Source organism: Tauraco erythrolophus, chromosome 6 (assembly GCF_009769465.1).
Source record: "Tauraco erythrolophus isolate bTauEry1 chromosome 6, bTauEry1.pri, whole genome shotgun sequence".
Lineage (NCBI taxonomy): Eukaryota > Metazoa > Chordata > Aves > Musophagiformes > Musophagidae > Tauraco > Tauraco erythrolophus.
The window spans coordinates 63,875,031-63,881,075 of record NC_141470.1 but is presented as its reverse complement, the minus strand read 5'-3'; positions in this window follow the sequence as shown (position 1 = coordinate 63,881,075).

Below are 6,045 nucleotides of genomic sequence, written 5' to 3'. Positions count from 1 at the left end.
TAAGTTCCTTGACGCCAGTGAAGATGGCTTTCTGGAAATCCTGCTTTGTTGTGGCTTGAAATTGTGTAAAAGTAGACAGGGACAGGAGGCCTGAGATGTAAGAACTGGGTCATATTCAGATGCTCTGAGTTCGCCCAGGTGCTCTTTCACTCCTTTGTAATCATAGAATCATAGAACCATTTAGGTTGGAAAAGATCCGTAAGATCATCAGGATCTGATGAAGACTCAGGTCTTCCTGATGCTCTGAAGACTCAGGCAACAGGAAATGGCAGGTGAAGCGGCACAGGTGGCAACTTGGCCATCTCCATTTGGTCATATGTGAGGGTGTCTGAGAGAGGAAGATGGGTCAGGTGTGGAAGAGAGGTGGGAGTGAAGACCAAGCTCCTGCCAGATCTCATCATCTTGTTGAAACACAGCACATTGCTAGAGTTTCCGAAGCAAGTGGGTTGCCAGCATTTCTTTTCCCTTCTAGTCTTCCTTAGAACTAAAAAGAAATTTGGCTTCAGTTCTAGGCTTGAGGCAAAGAGAGGATGGAGGGGTTTAACCCAAATGATTAAGCCTTAAACCAACTATAACTAAGTGAAAATGGGTTTATGAGAGGAAGTTAGAAGTAGCACTGCCAACCTCACCTATAAAAGGTATTATGTCAACCAAACTCAACATTTTGTGGTTTCAGTCCTCTCCAAGATTTTTAATAGGCTGTGAACTTGTTCCTTTATATATTTGATCACATCAAGAGATATTCATATTCAGAAAATCATTTGGAGAGTATCTAAATGAAATAAGGGATTTTAAGATTCCCTTGTGTATGATGGACTTTCTAAGTTCCTGCTTGTGCTGTGATTTCTTCAGCTGTTTCAACACTGATTCCATACAGGGCAGCACATGAATACTGCAATGATTGGCTTTAAATAGAGATATATGAATATTTGTGTACACTAGTGTGTGCTTGATTGAAAGAAGACTCCAACCTTAAAGAATCTTTGAGAATGTGAACTCTATTTTTTCAAAGCTAAATAAACTTATTGTAATGCAGCCCACCAGTGTAAACCCGGCTTATACCTGTATAGCCATCTTCCCTTCCAAAAATAAATAAAAGAATTGCCACAATTCCTTTTATGCTGAAAACCATGCCTGCATGAAGGGGGGAGATGGGTGAGGAATTGTCTCTCGTGTTGATGTCAGTATAGTTAATGGGATAGAAACAAAAATGGAAATTGCTTCTGCACCCAAATGATTGCATGGAGGATGTGATATAGAGGTGAAACAGGAGCAGGGAATGCCATAAAACGGGCCCTCCTGTGATGGCCACACATGCTGTGGGATACACAGCTGATCAGTTCCTTTCAGAGCACCCGCTCAAAATTGCCTTATTTGACTTTCTTACTGCTCAGTATTTCATGTTCCTCCCTTTAAAAACAAATGCTCTCAAATTTCAGGTGCTTTTCCCTTCCTCATTTTTCTATTTTAGCAGAGGCTTCCTTAGGTGTATTGTAAAGCTGAGCTACCTCCCAGGTTGAGCCTGGTCTTCTCTTAGCCTCAGGCAGCTACATCACAACACCCCACGTATAAACAGATCAGGCTCTGAAAATCACTCTGGGCTTCTCTTCCCGATACTCATCCCCACAAGGACACTCTTCCAGCCCCAAGAGTTAGAAGCTGACTCATTCCCAGCCAAAACTAATCATGGGACAAACTGGATCTACTGATCCTGGTGCCAGCATTGAAGCCAGAAGCCAGTCCCTTCACCCAGCCCAGGAGCATGGTCCCCGCACCACGCTGCACCGCCGCAGTGCGGACAGAGATGGGGCCATGGCCCCTTCAGCTCCAGTTTGATAGACTGGGCTCCACTGGCCATCTCCAATATGTTTTGCATGAGAGATGATGGTGGAAGAGCATGTTCTATGATGTGCAGTGCGACACCATCCTGGAAATAATCATCCCTCCTCTTCCTCACTGGGGCTGCTGCTTCCCACCCCGGATAATCCTTGCTTGTGCTAGTGCAAAATTTGCACCGGGCACACAAATAAAGTGAAAAAAAAAAAAAGAACAAAACACATTGGTTTAGTCTGGCACAGGTCTTCAATGGCAGGACTGCTTCCTTCAGTGGCCATACCACCTTCAAGTGCTTCTCTCTCATTGTTTCCTCCTACATTTGTCTTCCTTTCACACAGAGGACCAGACTGAGCACAGTATCCCAGGTGAAGTCTCACCAGCCTCTGTACCATGGCCTTTATCCCACTTTGTATCTGAGATACATCCCCACCCCTTATATCCCACTGTCAGGGCCATGGCATGGTGGTGGATCTCAGTCCTCCTGATCTCAGAGGAGGCACTGAGATGTTCTCCTTCCTAGTTACTGCCAAGCGTCAAGCACTTGTTTCATGGCATAAACTCTGTTGTTACTCCACAAGCTCATGCTCACAGCAACTGAATTTCATTCCCTTCTCCTACTCTTTCCATCTCTGCCCACAGGGACACACCAGCTCCCCTGTGCTGGCAATGGTTTCCCAGTCTCCTTCTCGAGGAACTGCTCCAGTAGCTTCCCCCAAGGCCTTCCCTACTACTCACATTGTCCTGACCAGTTCATTACCCCACCAAAACACTCCTACTAATTCTCATCTTAATGCATCATTTCCCAAATGGCACTTTGTCAACTGCTCTGAGAGACAAGGTGGGTAATGTACGGATGCAGTAGGTCTTATCTGGAAGATCAGTTCTCTTATCAAATCCAGCTAACAGGTTAGGCTGGCATGGTCGACTTAGGATAAGCTCTGTTGTATGTTATCTCATTTTCCATTTGCTCCCATGTCGGTAAGTGCTCATCCCTTAAAAGTTTTCTTCAAAGCCTTTCATCCCACCAAGGTAAGATTAATCTAATGTATGGCTGTTTTGATCTCACCCTTCCTCTCTCCTTGTTTCAAGTTTGTACACAAATGGAGTGTTGTACTTGTCCTAATATCTTCTTCAAATCAGGGCCTATGTGCTGCCTTCCTTTCCTGCAGAAGTTTTCTGCAGCATTTTGCCACAGGCTTTTAACAGACAACAGCAACAACCAAAAAAAAACGACCAATCTGATAACAGAATGGTTTCAGCACTTAAAGGGGGCCTACAGGAAAGATGAGGAGGAACTCTTTATCAGGGAGTATGGTGACAGGAACTGTGAGGGTGGTGAAACACTGGAACAGAGAAGTTATGGATGCCCCATCCCTGGAAGTGCTCAAGGCCAGGTTGGATGGGGCTTTGAGCAACCTGATCTAGCGGAAAGTGTCCCTGTCCATAGCAGGAGGGGTTGGAACTAGATGATCTTTGAGGTCCCTTCCAACTCAAACCATTCTATGATCCATGATCTATTCTATCAACATGCATACGTGCATGCACAGAGTTGAGCTTGCAGCAGACTTTCTGCAAAAGGAGGTGGCAAGAGGAAACTGCATCAGTGCCGCAGCTTTATTGGAAAGGAGTAGTTTGCTAGCTGAGGAAAGCCAAAACGTCAAGGTGTAATGAGGTGAGGAAGGAAAGTATGGCATCATTTCTTCTGACCAGACATTGGAAGGTAATATGTTGTCACTGGCCACGTGTCCACCCACCTATAATATTTAAATGGCTCCCCATCGTCTTTTAGCTGAGCATTCAGCGTAATAGGTTTATTCCTTTTGGAGGCAGGGAAATCAGCCTTTTTTCCATTTTACAGGAGAAAAAATGAGGCACAGGGGGACTAGATTGTGTCATATAATACCATAATAGCATAAATACACATAATAGCCATGTAATGGCTATTTTAAAATTTTTAGCTGCACTCTTCATTATGCACCATTTTTCACAGTGTAGTGAAAATCAAAATATCCCAGTGCAGGAAAATTGCTTACTGTTACCGAAAATATAAAGTAGGTTTTCATGGTAAAAGAAAAAATTCCACAACTTCAAAGGTGGCTTCACTTACCTTTTCTAATTAGCGAAATACATTTAGAGACAAAACACGCCCCTTACAGACTACTGTAATCTATAAGCACATAATACGCATTTTAATTCATTTTAAGGTGTTTTGTCTGCAGCAAGTCTTCCATTTTTAATGGGAGTTAAAATTCCATTTTAACTGGCCACATCAAGACATTTAACATTATGGAATGGTTGGATCTCAGTTTCATTCAGAGTTTTCCAGAGGAGAGGTACCCAACTGCCCCATGGAAAGGCTCAGCCCCGTGGGGTTTTCAGTGCTGTTAACTCCTGCTGAAGCCAGCGCTGAATGGGAACAAGCACTTACTGCCTGTGTTTGCATCTGTTTCCTTAGCTAGCATCTTCTGCTGCCTCTTACCATGAACTTCATGCAGGGCTTTTGCTCCTTTGCCCTGACAATATCATTTTTCCGAAGGCAACCAGGCAAGGGACGTGTAAGTATTACCTTAAATACACACTAGAGGATGCTCTTGGGTCATCAGTGAGAGACAAACTGCTTCCTCCTACTCCTGATCTACAGCGGTTCAAGTCGTTTCAAGGCTCAGAAAGTGTTTCAAGGCTCAGCCAAGGCTTAGACGGTGTTTCAAGGCTTAGAAAAGATAAGAAGAAAATGCTCGCGCAGGGACAAAAGTGTAATGTAAATGACAAAGTAGTGATGAAAACTGCTCCTCCTGCTTTTGCAATGCTATTACCGCTCAATATACGTTTAAAATATGCAGGCAGGCAGGGACTTAGACAAGCCCAATAGTTTGATTTTGGTTTTGTTTTTGTTTTTAGTCACCTACTCATCATACATTATGTAGGGCATAATTTTGACAGAAAATATTGGGCAAATGCCAGATAAAGGACATTCCTAAATCCTCATGTGCTGTAAACATTACTGCAGACAACCAGGAATTATAGGAGGAAATTTGGGGTGGTTGTACATTTCTGCAGTGCTGTGAAGTACCCAACCCATCGCAGCACCCATCTCCTACCAGGCAGGAGCTCCCAGGACTTGGTGAAAATCCTGAATTTCAGCTGCAGGGGCTCTCTGCTCCCAGGCTGCTGGGTGCAAGTGGGACCCCCCATTCTCCTGGCAGCTTTTGGGGTATTGGGGAGTGTTTTGGGATCCAAGATGCCCTGACAGCAACAGCCTGGAGGATGGAGGCCAGCAGAAAGTTTAAGCATACCCTTAAGCACCTGAGTGCTCTGTTGATCCAAGATTATATCTACATGTATAATCCCAACACGGAGTGGTGCCTTCCCTCCCACAGGTAATGAGAGAACTTTTGCAGTGATTTATATTTGTATCAAAGCCTTGTTTATAACGGCAATAGCATCTTGCTCTGTCGTGGTTTTGTTTTGCTGGTTTGAAAGACTTTCTCTAAAAGTCCCTTTTTCAGCAAACTGCCTCTTTTTGCAGGATGAAACCCGTTGCGGTGCCCTGGAACAAATCCAATGTAATGAAACACCTGGATGCAAATTCAGACTGTCAGGTGAGATTCAAACTAATAATAAAAAAAGGACTTTAAATGAAGGGATGCAATTTCAGGGAGAGCTGGAAAATCCAGGGAGGGGGCGATTTTTTGGTTTTTAAAAATGGTCCTGGCATTCTCAAAACAAAAGAGAAAGGAAAACCCATAGTAAAAAGCCACATTAATTTCGACATGGGGTGACCAGAGGATGCCGTGTCCTTCTTAACCACACTAAAACTCCAGCTCAGGTGGCAATTCAGGCGCCTAGCACCTGCAAGGCTGCAAACTGGAGAAACCTTTCCCAGGAGCAAGGCTTGCTCCAGCCTTCAGCCTTCCCCAGCAGAGCTTATATTAGATACAAAACTTCTTGTACTTTGCTCTTTTCTGAAGGGAAGGTGGATTTTGATGTAGCATGGGAGGATGTTTAGCACGGACAGCAATGTGCAGGGTGTGCTCAGCTGGCACGTAGGACTGCTCAAAGCAGCCCAGGGCAATGCACCCCCAGCTTGCAAAGCCCCATGGAGACACATCTCAAACATTTCTCATCCCTTGAGCGGCACAAGCATTAACCCAGTGATCTAACCAATGCAGACACCTTGAGACGGGACAAACTGCCCAAACAGACCTCAGC